Source organism: Schistocerca americana, chromosome 7 (genome assembly GCF_021461395.2).
Source record: "Schistocerca americana isolate TAMUIC-IGC-003095 chromosome 7, iqSchAmer2.1, whole genome shotgun sequence".
NCBI lineage: Eukaryota > Metazoa > Arthropoda > Insecta > Orthoptera > Acrididae > Schistocerca > Schistocerca americana.
In genome coordinates, this window is record NC_060125.1 from 354930997 (window position 1) to 354955456 (window position 24460).

General features: G+C 40.0%; 1 protein-coding gene across 1 annotated transcript in view; it reads left to right on the top strand.

Moving 5' to 3' along the window:
- LOC124622546 (nose resistant to fluoxetine protein 6-like) overlaps nucleotides 1-24460 on the top strand; it is a 381634-nt gene that overhangs the window by 28738 nt on the left and 328436 nt on the right. Inside the window, exon 2 of the mRNA XM_047148283.1 lies at nucleotides 1702-1771. The gene's annotated coding sequence lies outside the window, so the exon portion shown is untranslated. The remainder of the gene's footprint in view (nucleotides 1-1701; nucleotides 1772-24460) is intronic.

The window sequence follows — 24460 nt, forward strand, 5'->3', positions numbered from 1 at the left end:
TCCCCCCCACCCCCCCCGCCCCCACCCCTCCGGGAAGGAATTAGTGTGTACCCCAACTGTCTGCGTCTAGTGTAATACATGATTTAAGAATCAGTGTAGTGTCGTTTATTGTGAAGTCCGGCCAACCAACTGCCTTTTAATGGTGTATGACCAACAGGATTTGACACTAACCCAAATATTTTCTATCAAAAACAGTCTTGATCACAATTTATTTATTACGGTGACCGGTTTCGACCACTGCTGTGGTCATCTTCAGACTTATGTCGTATGCAAAGCTTTAATTAGACGGCTACATACATTAAAGAAAATACATAAAGTTATAAAGCTATAAAACGATCAAATTACCAAAGAGTAAGGTCCTTCTTCTGCTGGAGAATCACTACTGGAGAAACCAATGCACGTCTTACTATATATAATGGAGGCTCCGCCAACTTCTGACAGAATGATGTCATTATTAACCAGTGGGATATAGGTCGAATAACAATGTAAAATTTTTAGTTAAAAGAACATTGCCATCTCTTATTACACCAGTAAATCGGATCTGTGCAACATGTACTATATATGTCAGTTAACGATTATTGCAGCCTACTCACTGAAAAACGTTTCAATAAAAGACATGTTGCTGCTCAATAGTACATCGTCCGAATCGACAGTCTTTACCATTCCACTTTCGCAACATCTTCGTTAGAAAGAAGCCCGCTGCCACATCTTTGCACTGGTGTTTATCCTCACCATGGCAACCACTATTTTGCCTATTGACTTAACAACAACTTCAGTGGAAAGAAGCCTCCTGCCACATCTTTGGAACGGCGTCAAACTTCATCATGGCAACCAGTGGTTCCAAATGGTTCACTAACAGACCTTGAGAGGGCAACCCATGTACTGTCAAAACGAATTTCATTTACCCTACATGTTTAAATATTTTTAACGTTTTTTAATTGACAATAGCTGTTAAATAAACTAACTTCAGCGTGTGTTTATTTTCCTTTCTTGGCAATGTTCTTATAATTAAGAAATTTTACATTGTTATTCGACCTGTAACCCACTGGTTAATAATGACATCATCCCGTCAGAAGTGGGCGGAGCCTCCATTATATATAGTAAGACGTGCACTGGTTTCTCCAGTAGTGATTCTCCAGCAGAAGAAGGACCTTACTCTTTGGTAATTTCTTCGTTGTATAGCTTTATAACTCTATGTATTTTCTTTAATGTATGTAGCCCTCTAATTAAAGCTTTGTATACGACTTATAGGTCTGAAGATGACCACAGTAGTGGTCGAAACCGGTCACCGTAATAAATAAATTGTGATCAAGACTGTTTTTGATTGTAAATATTTGTAACACTTCTATCACTGTTTCACTCCCAAAATGTGTTGAAAAGTAACTATCCCAAATGCTGGAGAGGTTACACTATATGACCCATATTGTCATTCAAAACATAGCTCTTCTATTGTGGTCCCTATTACAACTGAAAACGTAAAGTACCTGGAAGAGACAGAATTTGAAACATTGGAACTGACAGATAGGAATCCAGCCAGATTGTTGCATAGTACAGGTGAAGTATGGTGTTCCAAAGCGACAGAGAGAAAAAAGGAAGATGAAACTTAAGATAATGCGCGATCCAATTGGGCCCATACATAAAAAATGTACTCTGTCTTCAAAAACCTTCGTCCGATTTCTTATTTTTGTTTTTTTCTTCTAGGACTGCGTCTTTGCCCCGTTCTGGCTTCCTTCCATCTTTTACCGGTTCACCAACGTCACTTTACACATTGGTAAGTAGGACCTAGCCTGTTTGGATGGTCATTGTCCATATGACTGCCATTTTTTACTGTACTTGGTTTTATCTTGTCATTCAGGGCAAAGATGTTTACATACTGATGAATATACTCATTCCTTATTCTGTCCTTTCTTGTGCACCCCTTTACTTGTCTTAAAAATCTCATTTCTGCTTCTTGTATTTGTTATTTTTCCATGTTACCCATGTATTGCTGCCATATACTAAACTACGGACTGCCATTGTCTATAACATTTCTTGATGTCTTTTTACGAACTTTATTCTTTAATGTTCTTATTGTTGCGACCATGAGTCCGTATTTAATCAGCTTCTCCTAACTTCAATTTTCTGTCGTGTGATACATCACAGACTAGATACTTAAACTGACTTGTTTTTATTATCGTTCCATCTATGTCGCTCTTAGTTCTTATAATATTTTCCTTTGAATGCCATTACTTTGGTCATGATTGTGGAAGTCTTTAAATTATGTGTATTGGCATTTTACGTAAATCTGTGTACCAGGATCTTCTGTTCATTTCTACTTTCGAAAGATTACTTGGTCGTCAAAAAATAAAAGCTTTGACTTTTCGCAAGTGCTATTTTCAAACTATGGTGCACATCTACCCATTCACATAGGATGTCGTCAATACAAATATTGAACAGTAAAGGTGACAGACCTAGGCCCTCGTTGACATTTATTGGTTCACTCAGTTCTTAATTCATTTCTATGCCTTTCTTTTTACTATTAGACGCCCTTTTAAGAACAGTAATTAACTGCCTGAGGGAGCCCCTCTTACCCGTAATCCCCCATAAAACACTCTTTCTGACATGTTCCAAGGTCTTATCATAGTCTGTTAATGCTGGAAGCTTTTCTGTGTCGAATTGTCTTCGTTTCTCAATATTTTAGTTCACTACGAATATTTTAACAAAGCATGAGCGGCCTGGCGTAAAGCCACACTGTTCCTCAATCAGTAAGGTCTCCGTAATTGTTTTCATCTACATGTGCGTCATACTCCTAAAGCCACCTAATTGTATATGGCGAAGGGTACTTCTTGTACCACTTAGCTCTCAGCCCTGTTCCATTCGCGGATAGCGGGTAGGAAGAATGATTGTCAGTAAGCCTCTGTATCGGCACTAAATCCTCAAATTTTCTCCTCGTGGACACTAAGCGAGACATATGTAAGCGGAATTAATATGTTGTCCTACTCTTCCCGGAAAGTGCTCTCTCGAAATTTCAATAATAAATCTCTCTGTGATGCACGACGCCTCTCTTGTAACGTCTGCCAATGGAATTTGTTGACCATATCCGTAACGCTCTAGCGCTGGCTAAACGATCCCGTGACGAAGAGCGCTGGTCTTAGATTTTCTCTATCGCTTCTATCTGTCCTACCTCGCAGGGATCCCAGGTACACGGACAGTACTCAAGACTTGATCGAACAAGCGCCTTAAAAGCAACTTCCTTGTTGAATGAGTTACATTTCCTTAAGAATCTTCCCAATACTTCTTGATTTCACAAGACAAAACCTACTGCATGTTTGAAGATATGTACTTAGGGAGAATTGTAACTTCCGTATAGGAATACGAAGTTTATATTTAAGAAGATGCATCCGATTACAGGAAGTTAAAACTCCCGCTTGCATGCGCATACAATCCTGCAGCACTGTTTACGGTTTTACAGTTTTAATTTTTGTTTGAAGGATATCTTAACGGGCACAACAAGTACTTCAGTTTTCATTTACCTTCCACAAATGCTCAGTGTGTGTTTGCAGCAATTGCACCAACTGAATCCTGGAACTGGTTTGTGGTACTACAAACATATCCGCTAACGAAGCCAGACGGACATATGATAAACAGCTAATTCTCAGTTGGCGTGACTAGTCGACGTCTGCAAGCTGCATGTAAAGCTCTGTTGAAAGCACTCTGTCTTTTACAATCCTTTACAAAAAGAAATTGTAATCGTGATATACACACACGCAGGAAGAATGCAACCACACTGCACTGGAATTTCATATAATCCATTGTGTATCACCACGTGGTATGTTTCACATTTTTCCTACGTTGTCTTCTACGTCATTCATATACACTGAAGCACCAAAGAAACTGGTATAGGCATTCCCGTTCAAATACAGAGATATGGAAGTAGGCAGAATACGGCGCTGCGATCTGCAACGCCTATATAAGGCAACAAGTGTATGGCGCAGTTGTTAGATCGGTTACTGCTGCTACAATGGCATGTCATCAAGATTGAAGTGAGTTTGAACGTGGTGTCAGAGTCGGCTCACGAGCGATGGGACACAGCATTTCCGAGGTAGCGATGAAGTGGGGATTTTCCCGTACGACTATTTCACGAATGTACGGTGAATATCAGGAATCCGGTAAAACATCAAATTTCGGACATCGCTGCGGCCGGAAAGAGATCCTGCAAGAATGGGACCAACGACGACTGAGGAGAATCGTTCAACGTGACAAAAGTGCAACTCTTTCGCAAATTGCTGCAGATTTCAATGCTGCGCCATCAACAAGTGTCAGCGTGCGAACCATTCAACGAAACTCGTTTACTCTTGATGACTGCACGACACAAAGCTTTACGCCTCTCCTGGGCCCATCGACACCGACACAGGACTGTTGATGACTGGAAATATGTTGCCTGTTCGGACGAGCGGATGGGCGTGTACGGGTATGGATATAACCTCATCAGTCCATGGGCCCTGCATGTGAGCAGGGGACTGTATAAGCTGGTTGAGGCTCAGTAATGGTGTGGGGCGTGTGTAGTTGGAGTGTTATGGGACCACTGATACGTCTAGATTCGACTCTGACAGGTGACACGTAAGATTGCTCTCCGATCACCTGCATCCATTCATGACCATTGTGTATTCCGACGGACTTGGGCAATTCCAGGAGTACAATGCGACACCCCATAGGTCCACAATCGCTACAGAGTGGCTCCAGGAACACTCTTCTCAGATTAAACATTTCCACTGGCCTCCAAACTCCCCAGACATGAACATTATTGAGCATATCTGGAATGCGTGGCAACGTGCTGTTCAGAAGAGATCTCCACCCCTTCGTATGTTTACGGATTTATGGACAGACCTGCAGCGTTCATGGTGTCAATTCCGCCCAGCACTACTTCAGGCACTAGTCGAGTCCATGCCAAGCCGCTTTGCGGCACTTCTGCGTGCTTGTGGGGGCCCTACACGATATTAGGCAGGCGTACCAGTTTCTTTGCCTCTTCATCGTATATTGTGAAAAGTAACGGTTCTTTAGCACTTCCTCGGGGTACAGCTAAAGTTACTTTTACGTCTGAAGATTTCACTGCATAAAGAATGGCATGCTGTGTTATGTTTGATAGGAACTCTTCAGTCCAATCGCACAGTCGGTGTGGTATTCACTAAGTTGCAGTATCGAACGCCTTACGGAAGTCAAACACCACGGCATTTACTTGGGCGGCTGTATTTACTGCTTCTGGGTCTCGTGGAGGAACAGAGCGAGCTAGGTTTCACATGACTGTTGTTTTCGGAACCCGTGTTAATGCCTACAGATGGCTTTTTCGGTCTTCAGAAGCGTAATACACGAGCGTACAACACGTACCAAAATTCTACAACAGACCGACGTCAAAGATATAGGAATATAATTTAGTGAATCTGGTCGACATTTTTATTGGAAACGGGGATAATCTGTGCTTTTGTCTAATGATCAGGAACATTTCACTCCTCCAGAGAACTACGGTACACTGCTGGTACAAGAGAAGCAAGTTCTTTCGCGTCTCTATGAAGCATCGTGCTGGTATCCCATAAGTCCAGTAGTTTTGTTCTGTTCAGAGATTTGAATTGCTTTGGCGTCCCATGGTCACTTCTTTCGATTCAGTCATTTTGTCGTTCGTGCAACGATGCAAAGGGAGGTACTACAGTGCAGTCTTCCTCTGTGAAACGGCTTTGGAAAAAATGCGTTCAGAATGTATTCCGTCATGCTCTGTTTGAATGTCATTATTATCAGATTGTCCGGACAGATGGACTCTATCTGTTTACTGATTTAAGCAAGACCAAAATTTTTTAGGATTTTGACAAGGCGATAGACAGAATTTTTCTTTCTATTTCTGTGGAAGCCTTATACATGGCGCTCCTCATCTTAATTTTGACTTCTTTTTTTTGTGTGTGTGACTCTTAGGATGTGTTTGAATTTTCAGTAAAGCTTTTTGGTTTCATAGCAGTTTCCTAACATGTCTGTTGAACCTTGGCGGGTCTTTTCGATCCCTCACAACTTTGCTCCCCACATGCCTGTACAATGCTCTTTAACTTTTTCCAGTCAGACACAACATGGTTAGCGCCGGACGAGAAATTTACATGCTGACTACTCAGATAATCATAAATCCTTCCTTCTAGAAGATAAAGTCTCTGGAATTCGGACGAATATGTAGGAGACACCCAGTACGATTTGTGTGTGTGTGTGTGTGTTTGTGTGTGTGTGTGTGTGTGTTTGTAATGTTAATGTGACAGTATGAGCCACTCGCTATTTGTGTCTTTTATTTTGTTACATTAATAAATTTTCTAACTTGTAACAGTTAATAAACACGCGTCGCAAAGCATAATCAAATAACTCCACGTTTCACTCGTTGCATCACCTCATTGGTTACAACCAACCATCTTCAGGAGTAGTGGTGAGAAAGAAGGAAAGAAGAAAAAGTTTTGAAGTCTAGTCAACGACAAGATCACCAGTGGCGGGGCACAAGCTTCGATTGGACAGGATGGGAAAGAATTCGGCCGACGTTTCAATAGAAATAACGGAAACGGAGGATTTGGATCGCTGTACTCGTACAGTGAACCGAATTGCGGTTCTCCCGTATGCTGAGATGAGACGTGTCCCCCCCCCCCCCCACCTCCTCTCCCCCCTCCCCACTGTGATGCTCTCATCCATAAGTTCGTAATACGCTGTTTCGTGTGAAATGCATGCGGGGAAATTGCCTCTCTCATACGTTCAGTTTAAATTTTTCACGTCTATACTTTTTTGTTTTGTTGTTTAATGGGTGAACGGTATGTAAAATTGCATTGCACGTCGTTATTCGCACGAGCCGAAGCGTGCTCATATAACGGGGCATTAAAATTCGTTGGTGTGCAGTGGCCGATCGCAAAACTGGTGGTGAGGGCACAAAACCTCTGAACGATTAGCAGTTTTGTTTCATGTTGGCAATGAGGTGCGAGAAACAGTTTGATCTCAAATAATCTACACCTACAATGTTATTTAATTTCACGAGAGGTTACCTATGCTCCTTACGTCAGTGTTGCATCACAAAAAAAAAGTTTGCTTTGGTGATAAATATGAGTGGTTTTTTTTCTGAGTAATAATAAGCCCGTACAAGCATAACGTCGTTGCTTATACTCAACAAAGATGTCATAACGGTGTTCCTGGGCAGCGCAGGAATTTTTTTCGGCAGTTCTGCATATCCACGAGGCTGAAATGAGGTAACGAGCCGATGGTGGTAATTTCTTCCAGAAACGCAAACCATAAAGGAGTATCAACACAAGTCAGACTCTTTCTGCACAAATATAAATACATGTTTGTCACGTAATACAATGAGAATAGTACACTGCATCAGCCTCGTACAATGTTGAACTTAATATCACTTCAGTTCCCTATCAACAACGTATTTATTTGTATACGGGAAGTTGAGAACGGATAAGAATCCACCTGGCGTTTGTCAAGCGGGAAAGGCAATAAGCATAAGAAATCGTTGAAAGGTCTAAAGGAGTAAGTGAAAGACACCTTTCGGTTATAAAATGCAGGTAGTTAATATACACACATCTGGTTACGTTTAGGTTTGCTGAAATCAGTATGAAAGTTTCTAGTTTTTAACCATCTCTCAGGTGAAACTTTTAACATAGCTGCTAAGGTTCAGTGACCGTGTCAGAATTATATTGGAACAAATAAGCCCTCGGTCACAAATATTAAGTCAAAATTGACCTGGTTTCGACGCTACTATGAGCGTCGTCTTCAGAATTAAACTAACTGTTCTAAAACATGTTAGGTATATAGTACATTAATAAAATGAAAGTTTGTACTGACTGGAAAAGATGCCGTACTTACAAGTCACATATTAAAAAAGATCCAAGCCGGAAAGGCGACATCATGCACAGTTGTGAGATGGCGAGCCGCTAAGGGCTGCTCGTACTGTGAACAAGGGTTGCAACGACGTGTGCTTGTGGGCATTATCTTGCTGAAATGTAAGCACAAGATGGCTTTCCATGAAGGGCAACAAAGCCAGGCGTAAAACATCGTGGACCTACCGTTGTGCGTTAAGGGTGTCGCGGATGACAACCAAGAGGGTCCGCTGTGAAATGAAATGGCGGCTCAGACCATCATCCTGGTTGTCGTACAGTATGGCGGGCTACAATCAGATTGGTATCTCATCGCTGTCTGGGGCGTCTCCAGACACGTCTTCGGCCTGGAATCTCATTGGCTGGAGCAGAATTGTCTTCAGTGATCAGTGTCGCTTCGAACTGAGCCCCGATGACCAGCGGAGAATATTTGTGTAGATAACTTATGAACGCTATGCCAGACAATTCGTCCATCCATAGATACTTAGAGCTACCACTGTGAAGCTGTAAAGACATTGCTTTCCCCGAAAGTACATAATTTTTTTTTCTTTTGTGCATTACCTTGTCATAGTACGTATGTATTATTTATTTCAACTATTCTTTATTTGTTAATATGTCACATTGTTTCTTCTTTCATTTTGCTACTGTTTTGTATTTTATATTGTGCGAATATGAATGTTTTGGTTTTATATGCTTTGTAAATCTTTTGTTAGGCTAGGAGAAATACTGTGTCGGAGAGAGAGCGAACGACTATCGATAGAGTGCGTGCGAGTTGTTGTGTATCGTGGCCGGTTCGAGGGTGGAGAAACGTTGCAAAGTTCAGCGTGAAAGACGGTGATACGCCGAGGAACAATTAATTACAGTGCGTCCGCTGTGTTACTAGGAGATCGTGCATTATTAAGTGAACAGTAAAACCTGAAAAGTATATCGAGCGTTTGCGGTGACGATTTTACATACTGTGTGAACTTGTGACAATCAACCGTGAACCAGACACCATTGTCGTGTGGGGACACTAACTGTTAGAATTGCGTGAAAGTGGAACAAACCAAAATGATAAGTAAAGGAACAGTGCTGTGATTTGATCAAGAAACATTTATTATATCATCCAAACTGTCTTAAAGACGATGACGTAATTTGAACTGATGTTTAACGGACTGTTATAGTGATAAATACATGTGACTGTTTTCCTGTGGCAACAAGGTGAAAGAACTGTGCGAAGTATTGGCATTAACCGACTATATATCGTAAATACTAAAGACAGTGCATAATTCCGACCTACCCGCAAACTTTCAATAATAAAACGTCGCGCGCGTAACGACAACGCACACACTGAAACTATTATTATCGCGCCAGTGCTGCCAGCTGATTCGACTACAACAGAGACGTGGACCACCGCCGTAAATGGAATATTAATGAAACAGGAGGATCCATCATTATCTTCACGCCACGAACCAGGATTAACTTCACACATCGTCCGCGCGGACCACCGTTGACGTCATCGCATTGCCTGCAGCAACAGTTAAGACATTAAAAGAAAATTATTACCCTCTCTCTCATTTCAAAATTAAAGACAATATCGGTTAAATTATCTATTTTAAAAATACTGTCACAATATCAAGGTTCAATTTTGTTTAGTTCCAATAAATATTCTTTCCATTATTTCGTCTTGTTGACAGTGTTGAAAACCCGCCAAATTAAAGTTCAATTAATAATTTTCTTTTAAAATTCTTTTCAGACATTTTGCTGCTCATCATAATTTTATTTTAATGTTTGTATGTAACTTCGTTTGGGGGAGTACATATTTTTTTTTTTCTGCAGTAAAATTAGCCGCCATAAAATTAAGTATATTACCAGCTGGTGCTGTCGCCATTACTGCTTGTAAACTGGCCAATAGTATTTTTGCACCTATTTTCTCATTGCCTGTCAGCTTCAAAACAGAATTACGTATTTCGTGGGCATCTAGCAGATGCGCGATGCCTATGTAGGCCCCTTCAATAATTTTTTTTTTTACTCTTGCAAGTTTACTGGAATTATATTGACTTTAATTGTTCATTGGGCCCCCGTTAAAGGATTTATCACATCTATATAATAATTGTACTGAATTACCTATGTAATTTTTTTATTATGTAAACATTGCCATACCATATTTAGATTAAAATTGACGTCTTATTGATCCCACATAAGTTTCTGCACGTTCTGACAAAGACTATGCCAATTTTGTTTTTCGTCCATGACTAACAGGGGTAGTAAGATTCCTTGTATAGGTCTTGTTTTATTATTTAAAAGGTTTTTTTTTTTCAGAAGTAGAGAACCAGTTTCTTTACAAAGCCGAGGGAGATTGCTATTTTGGACTGAATGCAATTGAATTTGTCTTGATTGTAGCATTTATCCTGAATTTGACTGAAAGCATGTTTTCTTATAACGGCAATATATAATTTTTAGACTGATATAATGGAAACGTTCAGTGCATCAGCTCAGATTTAATGATTACTACTTAATTTAATCCAGCCTTTTCGTTCGAAACTCGGGAATTTCGTGTGAATTACATTGTAATTTTAAACACTGACGATTGCAGCGTCTAGGAGGGAATCAGCGGCAGTTACAGACAAGGAGAAAAGATCGCGCTGAGGCGTGATGTGATAAGCCGCGTTTCCACTTGCAACTAAAGTGGCTTGAGGACTGTCACGGTAGTCGTGGCGTGTGGTGCTGTTTCCACACGATACTGTCAATATTTTAATGGCACGGTTAACTAAGATTGTTTGAACAGACATTGGTGTTGTGACTGAGGTTACGCACTAGAATGGAGTCATGAATACAAATTGAAAAAGAGGAAGTAAAAATATAGGATTTCAATGAGTATTCTGCGCAGAAACAACACAGGAATACAAAACACTTATAAAGGAAGTAGCATTCGTAAACGATAATCCATCCGTGCTCATCTTTCGAATAACGAATGTAAATATCGAGTACTACTACAGCTGCTGAAAAAGTTCAGTTAAGATATTAGATACTCATATTCGGGTTTCAGCACTGTCTCGAGAAAAGGCACAAGTGTCACTTCGACATTTGACATCTGGCAACTGCCAGTCATCTCTCTAGTAGATATACCATGTCCCCAAAAATTACTATTTCAAAGTTCTTGTAGGATGTGTTGGATGCTGTTTACGGTACCCTGGTGACATATTTCAAATCTGTCATCTCAGCCACGGTGGATAAGAATGTTAAAATTTGCGATCAACTACCTTTCAGAACGGAAAAACATTAAAAGACTGAGAATTACTCTTCCTGTCGATAACTATAAACTAAATTGAATCGGCACGTGCAGTCCGTGAATATAATATAATGTCTCGGCAACAGCTATTGGCTTGGATGGTCCTTACACCCCTGGAAACATGTAATTTGATATTTTTCTTTTCTTTTTTTCCGAGTCATCAGTCTTGTGACGGGCTGTATGGGACCCTCCAGCAATTCCTCAAGTTCGTTGCCCTTGTCATCTCAGAGTACTACTTGCACTCTTGTTTGGTGTATTCCAATCTCGGTCTTCCTCTGAAACTTTTAACAAACAATGAAGCGGACTTGATGACGTCTTATACAAGATAATAAATTCTGTTCATTCGAGTGGAAACTTGTGATGTTAGTCTATACGTCCTTCCCTTTTTTAACTGTAGGCTGTTATCCTATTTAGTTTATAGAGGAGCTGCTAGCAATAATGCGGACACGATGTAGTAAAACTGTTTGCGAAGTTCATTTTCCAATTCAATGGTCGGATCAGAGAGTCTTTTGAAAGCAGTTTGACTGATATACGACATTAACTAGCGGCATAGGAAAAGTGAAAATTTTAAACTAGTCTCGCCACTCAAAGAGAGTCAGGTGGCGCTTATTTAGATTGATAGTAGACGTGTAGCAGTAAGAATAATTAATCCAGACCATCAATAAATCGAGCAAGAAGTAATGTGATTGATCTTACTTCCCCACAGCACCAAGAGTGAGTGGTAGTAGTGAAACAAGCTGCATATGGGCACACTGATTTATGACCCTTACGGAAATGAGCACCAGCTGTTACTTTCAAAGTCAAATCTTACCCCTCACCTTTCCTCAGACATGCAATGTTATTCCTAACCCCTTCCTCTCTCCTCCATCTCTAGGTCATCTGGATGGTGAGAAACTCAAAAGTGTGTTATGCTATTGGCTAGAGCAGGAATTTATCTTAAAGGCTATACCTGGACGTACATCATCTTAATTACTGTAATTTGCAACCTAAAAACGGACACTTAGGATGTTTCTCTAAACACTAAAATAGTTGTGACACTGCAGTCATCTATCCGTTACATTCATCCAGATATATCAGCCATTGGAGGGACTCGTTATTTGCACCCTATATATCGGTTGCTTAACTCCATCATGAAGCACCAGCAGAGATCAGCCATCGCCTCCCAACAGAGTAAAAAGAATAAAAACGCTGACTGTCATATTCACACATATGTACTATTAATCATTTCCTCTCTTTATTATTACTACTCGTTGTGCACATATGTGTGTTTTCACTGTTTCCTTGTCAGTGGGTCTTCGATGAAGCAGTGGAGCAGGATACACAGCTACTATTTGAATTTCCATCACCATAGCAATTCAACAACGGGTTATCTGATATGAGGACTTGTAGTTGTTTGGTTTCTCACCATTCCGACTACAGCAGCAGCACGCTGAAGTTTCAGCCTATGGATGGAACAAGTTACGTCAGAATTCTGCGCAGTTAACTGCAATGTCCAGTGCTCAAATACCTGCAGTGCTACTTAAATTTCATACCCACATGTACTATGGAGTACTCAAGCTCAGTGAAAATATGCAATGCGAATAACATGTAGTGCATTTCACTTTTAGTAATCTACATTCAAGAACTTGATGTGTGTGTGTTTTTGTGCATGGACGTTTTGAAAATATACAGAATGCACTTACAAAACCTACCTGTCGGAACACTTCAGAAGAAGTCTTTGTTACTAATTTTGATGCATTTTTGCTTCATTACAAAGTATGTACTATGTTTCAGCATAATCACTACCTGATGTTGCTAGTGAATATGTGCATATATTTACTTATTTGTACGCCATCCTGTGTTAGCTCAGTTAAAAAAATTAATAATAAATGATTATATCTCTCAACTGTGTCCCATTTCACCAAAATTCAAAGAGAATGATGTATAAATATGTTCAGTATCCATAATAGATAAAGATACACGGTGACTGTTGCTCAGTCAGCAAGGTAAAAGCACTAAGAAAAATGGAGTAGCCCCATTACTGTCATACTCCCAGATGGGAGCGGTAATGACTGCACTATTTTAAGAAAGAAAAAATCAAAATCATTTAGAAAAATATTTTATTTGTTTCCTTTCAACATCCTCATGGTGCAGTTTAATAAGAGGAAGTGCATCATGTCGACATTCTCCACCAAACAAAGATGCTTATCACAGTAATAACATTGGGAAATGTGCTTCAGTCTGAAACACTTCTGCTAGCTTTTGAAATCTGTGTGATATTACATAAAAAGGGCACCAGTTATTTATGAAACTAATAACAGGCAATTGTGTTTAAATTTCAGCACTCTTCCTCAAGTTTTTCTTTAGTAATGTTCATAAGCAGACGACACACGTACCTGTATTCAGGCCACTCAGATATGTAATAAGCATTAACACTCTCCTCTTCCTTCTTATGAAATTTGTAGTCTTCTATTTGCAACATCATGACATATTTAGAAATAATTTATTCTATGTACTGTAGTTATTAGATTTGTTTAAAACACCCTTGTCCCCCAGAAATCATTCTGCTTCAACAATGACTTATCTGATTAGTTCAAAGTACTAAATGATACTTCGGAATTCACAAACTTTGATATACGCTCATTACCATCACTGAACAACTAATATCATTGCTCAGCATATGTTACATTTAATACTGAGTACGATAACCATATTTAATTTTTTGATCCAATGTTTATGATATCAGTATGAGCGATAGTGGTGAACTGGCTGTAGAGACCGCTCCATGCTTCTTTTATACTTGAAAGCAGGGATGATATACAGTTTTTGTACATATAATTGCATTCACTGCCACAATTTTGATATGTTAACAGTGGCTGAAAGAGCAGTATATCAGTCATATAAGAACTCTCAAAGGGTCAACATGTCAAAATGTGCAAACTCTGTATTTGTAGGAAGATATCAACACTCAATTTTGATGCATTCTGTGTGGCAATTGTGGAAATGTGTATGAACCATCCATGTATGATGAGGTCACAAAGTACATTCTTATTTAAACATGTACATATGTAAGTTTAAAAATAAAAAGATAGTTAGTGTCACACATTCATGTTAGTTTTAACTAGGAAAGCCCTTGTATGGTAATGTAAATGTATAATCACCATCATGTCTTCGTGGAAGAAACACTCCCACCCCAATGGGTTCGTAGAAACTGATTAGCCTTACAGTGCTACTTGAAACAAGAAGAATAAGAAGAATGTATCACTCCTCTTGACAATATACAAGCGACAATTGTAGGTCCTTTGACTCGCAGCAATACAGATGTTATTTTGTCACTGGTAACAGAAGTTGTTAGGACTTGGTTTGAGCTTGTGCATTTATTTTCAAAAACATTGTTTCAGCATAAATACCAGGTAGTAAAGGAAAGTTTGTCTGGCGTTGGTGGTTTAACATAAATAACATTCAGCAAAAAAGGTGATATCCCATCACTGCAGAGAATAACTCTTAACACTGCGTTTATATTCAATGATGTTGCAGTTGAAAACCAGGATCAAACATGGAACTATTTGTTTCAGTCATCATATCGGGGTTAACGTCTGTTATCTCAGCCAAATATATTCCAGTACTCTGAAGCAAATGGCAGTGGTAATGCTAACCTTATTAGAGCTTTCAAAGAAGACAATATGAATTAGAAAGCATTTGTGAAGCACATGTGGGAACTGATATGGCGTTCAATGAATTCATTACTATGGGTGAAGATTCCTGGAATCACAAGCAGTAAGGGTTTTTGGTTGCTGATGAAACTCGAGAATAGAATGGTGGGTGATATACACATAACTTCCAGCAGTCCCTTTTGAAAAGACAGTGTACCAGTTTGTAACCATGTCAGTATATTGCATATCATGGACAAACTCGCACAAATGTCTTGCATTCACTCAAATGGGATGATACACAGGCCATATCTATTGGTACATTATTGTAAAAATTGAACACATCAACAGACTTATTAGTCTGAGGAAATCCAAACAATCGATGAACATCTGAAATCTAAGTCCGCAAGAACTACAGTGGTTAGAGACAGTTTGAAATTCTGAATGGAAACCTCAAACGCCATAAGGAAATTAAAGCAAATATTAGTTTAGTTACACTGATAATGGTAAGATTTTCAGCTATAAATATTAATCTATAAAAACAGTAGTAGAACCATCATGGGTCACATGAAAATTTTAACAGCTAAGTTTCGTGATACTGAAGATAACGTTAGAAGGTATAAAGATCAACCTCCACACAGCTAATCTGAGAATACACAGGTCGTGCTAGCTTATATCCCGATTAATATGCAACAACTTGTAGACAAAATGTAAGTTGTTGAGGCACAGATGCCTATTTTGCAGAAGTTATGATTCCAAAAATTAGGACAGTTGCAATGAGATCATTCTCTGTCAAAAACATTTAAGTCTGCAGGCAAACATCTTAAACAGCTCTCACATGCATACGACAAGATGGGTAGAGGCATAAGAGATGGAGAAGATATACACACTGTTACTGATTCATTAACCATCACAAAGATAGGGAGATAAATGGAACATACAGTATCAGCAGGGACAAACTGTATAAGCTGGGTACACAGCCTATAAGTTTGCCAAATCATGCAATTCAGGCTGGGAATGCAGAATTTGAAAGAATGCCAGAGATTACTGGATCTGAAATTCTTAAAAACCTCAGGGCTCAACTTGTATTTTTCAAAAAATATAAGAATGTATGCACATATATTATGTATGACTAACGTAATTAAAAAAGACAAACTCCCAGCTGGACAAATGAAAAGACTGAACAGCAGGAAATACCAAAATATTACTAACCCATTTTAGCTGATAAACATACCAGTGAAAAAGGTATCGAAATTAAGTGTAAAGAATGAACAATCCATCTCAGCAATACATTATATATTATGATGATCCAAAGTCCACTGTTAACAGCATCAGCCACCACCAGTAATACAGTTCAGATTAAATCATATCATTAATTTCAGAGGTTCGAGAGAGATGAGATATTGAGTAGTTGAGACAGTAGTTTGAGAACTCCACAAGCCTGCATGCAAAACATTTTCACACAGGTCCATCAGAATTCAAGATCTGGATGATTCAGGGCAGTCAGATCTTGTAAATACAAGACCATTTTTGTTAGTGCATAGAGGTTTCAAATAGATTTTAATGGTCGTTGAAATACATTCAAAATTTGCGTCACTCCTAACTGTGCAAGCAGAGTCTAGAAAGGAAATTGGATAGGTGTTTAACTGCAGTAAACAAGTATGACTTCACGCAACTGTACTGTCCACTGCTACCCACAGCCATATGGTGTGATAGATCTGAAGGTGGCCAGCATACAGGCTGAAACCGGTCATCATTTTTAAATAAATTATTATTGCGTTCTGACTGTCTTATCAATTGATAATTTATAATACATTGCTGACATGCATGCTCAGCCCACAGAAATTTAAGGAATTAGCATGACAGATTGCTCAAAGCAGAATGATACTGCGAGTTCAGGTTCGATAGATGTTCGTCTAAAATTTGGATCATCAGAAAATTTCCGCAAAGCAGCTGTGCTATATGTAGTAACATACCCTATGATTAATTATTTACCACTCAATGGAATTCTACAACGAGTTGTATAAGTTAACAGGTGCTACACTGCATTTAAAGGGTTTCACGATTATATCTGACAATGTAAACATAAGACTTCTATAAAGAGTATGGACAGTTGATTTTTAAGGAAACTGCTCTCATCACATTCAGAAATTATGGATGTATTATCATAATGCTCTCCACAAATGTCTCATGTTTGAAATTATTGAGAGATGTGAATTGTGCCACAACATGAAAAATTGCATTATGCTGAACAAATAACTGCCATGGAACATGCTGAGACAACCCTGGGATGACTTACAAAGATATACTTACATCGCCTCAAATTTTTGACTATATAGACACAACCACATACGTCAAAAACTGTGAGGTGGTTTTATAGATGCATAATATTTACAAGCTTGCTGCAGTTCTGGACCTATAATAGTACAATTTACCGTCTCTCTGGTGGCTCAGGCAGATGTATGGAGAAGAAAATAGTGTTATGGGTACTTTGGATAGAGTAAAATTGCTTTTTTTCCCCGTTAACAGATAAATGATGCCTTCCTTTTAAGAAAAAATATATATTTTATGCAGTTCATCCCCCTCTTGGACCAACCAGTGGTAACTTTCTCATCTTCCCCCTCATCTACTAACAAGGGAACCTCCCCATCACACCCCCCTCAGATTTAGTTATAAGTTGCCACAGTGGATAGACCTTGAAAAACTGAACACAGATCAATCGAGAAAACAGGAAGAAGTTGTGTGGAACTATGAAGAAATAAGCAAAATATACAAACTGAGTAGTCCATGTGTAAGATATGCTCCATCAAGGAGAGCCAGAACTCAGGGGCGCCGTGATCCCGTGGTTAGCGTAAGCAGCTATGGAACGAGAAGTTCTTGGTTCAAGTCTTCCTTCGAGCGAAAAGTTTAATTTTTTATTTTCAGACAATTATCAAAGTTCAGGCACTCACACATAAATCAACTTCGCTCTCCAAAATTCCAGGACATGTTCAGATTTGCTTGGACATAAGCAGGATTTGACGGTCTATACACTGGAAAATTTGAAAAAGTTAAAAACATATGTTTTGACAGAGCACAGGGAAAAGTGTGCAACTGTGAGATTTTTGGATTCATTTGTTGCAGTTTATGTGACAAACTCTGATGTTTTCATCACTTTTTTGGGAGTAATTATCACATCCACAAGAAAACCTAAATCGGGCAAGGTAGAAGAATCTGTTTACCCATTCGCCAAGTGTACAAGTTAGGTGGGTCCACAACATATTCCTATCATGTGACGCACATGTCGTCACCAGTGTCGTATAGAATATATCAGACGTGTTTTCCTGTGGAGGAATCGGTTGACCTATGACCTTGCGATCAAATGTTTTCGGTTCCCATTGGAGAGGCACGTCCTTTCGTCTACTGATCGCACGGTTTTGCGGTGCAGTCGCAAAACACAGACATTAAACTTATTACAGTGAACAGAGACGTCAATGAACGAATGGCAGATCATAACTTTGCGAATATAAAGAAAAATTTTTCGCCTGAGCGGAGACTTGAACCAAGGACCTGTCGTTCCGCAGCTGCTCACGCTAACCACGGGACCACGGTTCCTTCTGGATTCTGTCCCTCGTTGATGGAACCTATCTTGCGCATGGACTAATCAGTTTGTATATTTTGCTTATTTTTTTATAGTTCCAGACAACTTCTTCCTGTTTTCACGATTGATCTGTGTTCAGTTTTTCAAGGCCTATCCACTGTGCCAAGTTATAACTAAATCTGAGGGGGGTGCGATGGGGAGGTTCCCTTGTAAGATGTTCAAGCAACCTGCTCTTCCTCCTCCTCCTCCTCCTCCTCCTTCTCCTCATCCTCCATCCTGGCTGGATTGGACAAGCTACTTGCACAGATAATGATTTGTATATGGTAAGAAGAAAAGAGAGAAATTCGTTCACTGTAAGTACACACTTTCGTCCACATATGTTGTCTATGCTGCTCATCTAGGAGGAGATACAACTTTAGACTTGTCTTCTACACATTTGTGGACCCAGTAACGGTCAAAGCCCCTTGCTCCCACAACCAAAACGTGCAGCACACTATATATGCTCCAAAACAATGAAGTTACAAGTTTCATCTGAGAGCTTGTCTTTGTTCTTCTCTGTACCCATGTAGAGTACTTTTCTTTATCCATGTGTTGTACCTTTCATACTGACTGGTTTAAACTTAGAGCAGGTATATTTGATTTTGGAATCAAGATATGCATTGTAAATAAGAACAAGGATGTGGGGTAATCAAAATATCCACGGGTGTAGTGCTGGTCTACAGTGCCCAACGGGCACAATATTTCGGCGATCATACATCGGATCTCCGTGCCGGCACGTTCACAGGAGCTCAGTCCGTTAGTTCACCTGATGATGGCGACATGTATGATCGCCGAAATATTGTGCCCGTTGGACACTGTAGACCGGCAGTACACCCGTGGATATTTTGATTATCAAATAGGCCGGGAGAAACTCAAGAATCACAAGGATGTAGGGTAACTGATTATCATTATTTATACGCTGTGTGGTAACAAATTAATCTTTAATTTTATTGACAATTTGTTGTACGGTATTTTACGAGATAATTTTGTTACACAAATAATACTGACTATTAGCATAGAACAAAAGAGAATCTATAAAGTATGCAGTTAAGAAGTAACATTTCTGTACAATACAGTGCCATGAAAGTCTTTCAAACTTCACAGTTGTTAGAATGTTACAGCGTTGCCATCAAAAATTTTACAGATGTTGTAATAGCAAAGCAACTTTACAGTATTGCTATCAAACTTCACATATGTTCCAATGTCACAGCAGGTTTACAATGTTGCTATCAAACTTTGCAGAAATTGTAGTGTTATGAAGAGACTTAAGCTGGAGAACGAGAAATACTTGACACTAAAAACTGATGACTTGGATGACTAGCAGCAGCTGAAAAAACTGTATAATACCCACACACACACACACACACACACACACACACACACACACACAGTGTGCAATTAATTCAGACAAGCTACCAGCTACTTACACTCTTCCAGGTGGGCTTTACTACTCTGTATACGCACATGCAATCTCGCGATACAAGTATATACAAAAAATAAATGCGCGTAATCTCTCTCTCTTCCTATCACCCGAGCGAATAGCATGAGTACTTGCATTGCGTTGCCACAAATTACACATTTGTCTTAATGCTGCAACAGGCCGATTTTCAGTTGCAAAACGGTGTGGAACACATGATCCTGCAAATGAATAGAAACCTCTTCACTTGCAGAGCAAGAGGTGGAACTCCAGTAAGACAACAGAGCAGGCATTCAGAGTAATCATCAACTGTGAGAGCCATTGAGGCCACACAGTACACCTCATTTGCCTGCACCTGGGTGGCACACGACACTGTACAGTACATGCACATTTTAGACATTATTCCACAGTCTGCTACCCATTAACCTCGTCTTTTAATAGGTAGATGACGCTTTTGCAGGCGATGTGCCATTAGAATTACCAGCTGCATATGCGTTACTTTATATGGATCACAGTCCTTCACCCGGTAAAACGATCTGACGGTATGCATGTAAAGTGACTTTGAATCTGCAAAATGAATTTTTGTAAACTCGTAATGAAATTGAAACATGTTGAGTTTGGATTGGTGAGATATAAATATACTGACAAATAGGTTCCGTGAATTCTACCGAAATCGTAGCCATTTAAGGAGTAACAAATTCTTTTTTGCAGATGGTGGCTCATTTAAAATTTGGCTTCTTTGCGCCACAACGCTCATTCCATTTCATTTCTAAGTGTATTTTCCGGTGGTTTCTATCATTCTATGTCGTTTCAAGGTGAACTGCATTAATCGTAAGTCCAAGACAGTCCCTTTCAAAGTCACACAACGCAGAAACCCTCTTAATAGTATTAGTATCAAGAGATTCCTACAACCAGTTTTACTTGCTGAATTTAACACATTGTCCAGCCACATTTATATGGGCACCACATTTGTCCAATGTCAATGTGCCATAACCACTCACAGACAGAAGATGGTTGCTCTAGCAGTGGACGGAATATAGATCTAGTCAGAAATGCGGCAAACATTGCAGTCGTTATCGTAATGCGGAAACGGAGCGATCTATCTGACGTCCAAAAGAGCGAGACCATTGCCTTTCAAGCGAAGAGTGGAAGCCTTTTCAAAAGGACACATTTTGTAGACCGTTTGCGTACTGCCGCCGTTAAAGTATATCACGCGCTACAAAATGGCACTATAAATAATGGCTCTATCCAAAACTGGCACTGACGCAACTGTGGCGCACCACAGACCGTAGGCGACAGGGAAGAACGACAATTGCAGAGATGTGGATGCGTGAATAGACATGCAGGTGTAAAGCGACTGACCATCCACATGAACCAACAATGTCTCGTCAGTGACTGTTCAGCGAATGTTGCTGCTCATGGGCCTCTGCAGTAGGCACCTGTTTCATGTAATCAGAATAAATCAATCGTCTCGATGGAGACGTTGGAATCTGCACAGTGGCCTTCCACAGAGTGGTGATAGGTGACCTTTTCTGATGAATCATCTTCTATGCTCCATCGGACAGATGGTTGTGGGTGTGTATGTTGCAAAGCGTCTGAAAGTAAACACCCTGTAACAATCGTCAGAAGAGTCCAGGGTGAAGGAGGGAACGTTATGGCTTTTGAAATGTTTTTGTGGTATTCCCTTGGTGATCTCGTCATTCTGGAAGACACAGTTGATGAACACATATAGGCGTCTATCTTTGGGGACCACGTCCATCCATACATGCAATTTGTTTCTCCTCGACATGTTGTCATCTACCAGACGGCGAAAACAATGTGTCACACAGCTCTCAGTCTACCTGCATGGATCTAAGGGCAATATGAAAAGTTTACTCTACTCTCCTGGACACAAAAATCCCCAGATTTAAACCCAATCAAAGTCCGTAGGACCAGCTCGATCCGGCTGTTTGTGCTACGAATCCTCGACTGAACACAGGTAGCCATGCACTAGAGTTATCCTGACTCACTATCCCTGTTGGAACCTTCCAGAAGCTCATTGTCTCTCTCCCTGCATGTCTTGCGCCACGAAGGTGCTTATTCAGACTTTTGACAGGTGGTAACATTAATCTCGCAGGACAGCGTAGTATTGGTGGCTCATAGATTCATCTCCAGTTTGCGACATTGCTAGAGCTTTTTATAGTGCATAACGTATACATTTTTATCCCCCAGTGCCACCAACACATCGGGGATGGAACCATTTCACAAATGAACGCTCACCACACGTAGCAGCAAATCGCTGTACACATCATGCTAACTATTAGGATATGTCACATCCACCTCCGTGGCTTCAGAATCCGCTGCCATATCTGAGAAATCACCTAATTCGAGGATTTCATAGTGAGATAGATTACCAAGACATGCAGCTGGCAAAGACAGTTGCGTGTCATGCCCATATATAGCATGTAATTCAAACTATTGGATGCATTGAACACTTCGACTATTTGAAAGTTTCCTATTGACATTTTGATGAAATCCCTAACACATCCCTCGAACGAAGATTAACATGTCAATATCAGTTAGAAATTTGATGTTGAAAGCTATCTTTTTCAGCATTGTGTCCCACGAAACTCCTGGTGTGGTGAACTGTCGAGCAATGTGGTTTTCCTAAGTTTCCACATCGGCTCGAGATATTCGTATGGGAACACCACCGTCTTCTGTCTAGAGTTGAAACTTAGCATCATCAGAATGTGCTCCTCAAGTGATGTGCACGCCCCCTTGGTGCATGGCTTCAGCAAGTTTCTGAATCTGTCCATGCATAAAATGTAGCGGGTCTATGAAGTACAGTGTAATGTTTTGGGCATTTTTTTTGGAAAATGAAACGTATTTTCCTGGTCTCTCTGGAAAGAAACTAGCGTACTTGTTGCGTAAAAAAAATCAGTGAAGTGCTCAACAGGTAAATTACCATCATAACCAATCAAATTGTGGAAGAAATGGGTTAGTGTCGTGGCAGCTGGTAGTTCAGGTTGTTGGCACTGTGTTCTGCACCACAGAACTTCTACTTAGACGGCAATGATCTTTGTGTGGAATGCCCGATTTTCGAGCCAATGGAGCAAGTGCATTCTCTTATGTCGCTATTTTCCTGAGATCTTGAAATAGGAATGTCGGTGACGTAAATCACATAAACTTACCTTGCAAGTTTTTCTATTTCAGATGCCAGCCATCTCGCAGGATTTTCTCGGACTTATGAATCAAAGAATTACAACGTGGGTCATATATGCATACAGTCTGAAACTCCACTGCGTATGGTACATGCCAGTATACGAGGCAGTGGTGCCACTTTCACAGTCCACCAAAGGAATGAGGACTTACTCACAGTCCGTATATACGAAGGGGGCATGTCACTGGTGGTGGATATTCTTAAATTTTAGGAGTTTGCTTTCCTCGGTAGGCATTTCATTGTGTACCAGTTCCTGTGTAGAGAAGTCGAGAAGATGCTTCGCTGACTGCATGCTTGTATAAAATACATTTAGTCATCTAGGACAAATATGCTTTGCATATCGTTGTTTTGGGAATAGTGAGTAAAGAAACCAGGATATTTTCTTGACCCTGGCACGCTGTTGTTTCTCCCTCTGAGAGAACAACAACAAATCTACTTGTCTGTTACACTGACCTCTGTAAGTAGAAAAAGGAAGGGGTCTGTAACAGCAACATCATTTGACTTGCTTTCCTTCTAATCGTAAACTTGAACTGATATGCAGGGATTGTGCCTTCAAAATTTAGGTATGTCATGCAGTATAATGGGGAAATCGATATAAACAACGTTATAACGATCGAAAACTTTAAACAAATGATATCTGTTTATATCCTGTCCAACTTTTTTATAATTTCTTCTGAAAGCCAGAACTGGTCAAGCAAAACAAAACTCTTCGTGAAGATTTGGTGTATTAGTTATTAAGTATACCGTCCGTATGTAAGGCAGATGTAGGAGGACCCCACATTACATTTAATGGATCAAAAATATATGAATGAATAACAGGGTGGTGTACACAACTGAGTGTCTTATCAGACCCCCCTTTCCTGCATTTCGGGAATTAGGTCAAGTTCGACACTCAAGGTGAAATCTTGGGACCTCCCAGCAATTGAGGTGCCTCATGAAATCATACCATTCTGCCCCTAAAAGATGGACAATGGTTTTCTCTTCACCTTCAACATCTGTTTTAGCGGGAGCGTGAGTTTGCAGCATAAAACTGCGCCACACATAATGGCACGATACCACATACCATTTACGATTGTTGGCAGATCAATTTCCAAAGTTGGTAGACAGACGTTTAGGAAACAGATCGTGTCTTGGTAGCCTGCAGTAATCAATATGAAGTTCTGTCTCATTATGCGCCTCTAATTACCGAGAAGTTTGAAGCTGCCATATGACAAACCTGGTGCTGTTGTTCCTGCAGCAACACCGCCAACAGTCCTATGGGAACTAAATAATGACACAGATAAGTACTGTGTGACGATTCCAAATCAAGAATCATATGGGAGTGAAAATAATAATGTTTTATTCTTCTACTGACGCAGACCATAGCCCATTTCGGTAACAGTACATCAGGAGTTCAATTCCTCCTCCTCAAGAATTGAATGTTTGTCAGCACGCGTATCTACGTCCACCATAGTCAAGTT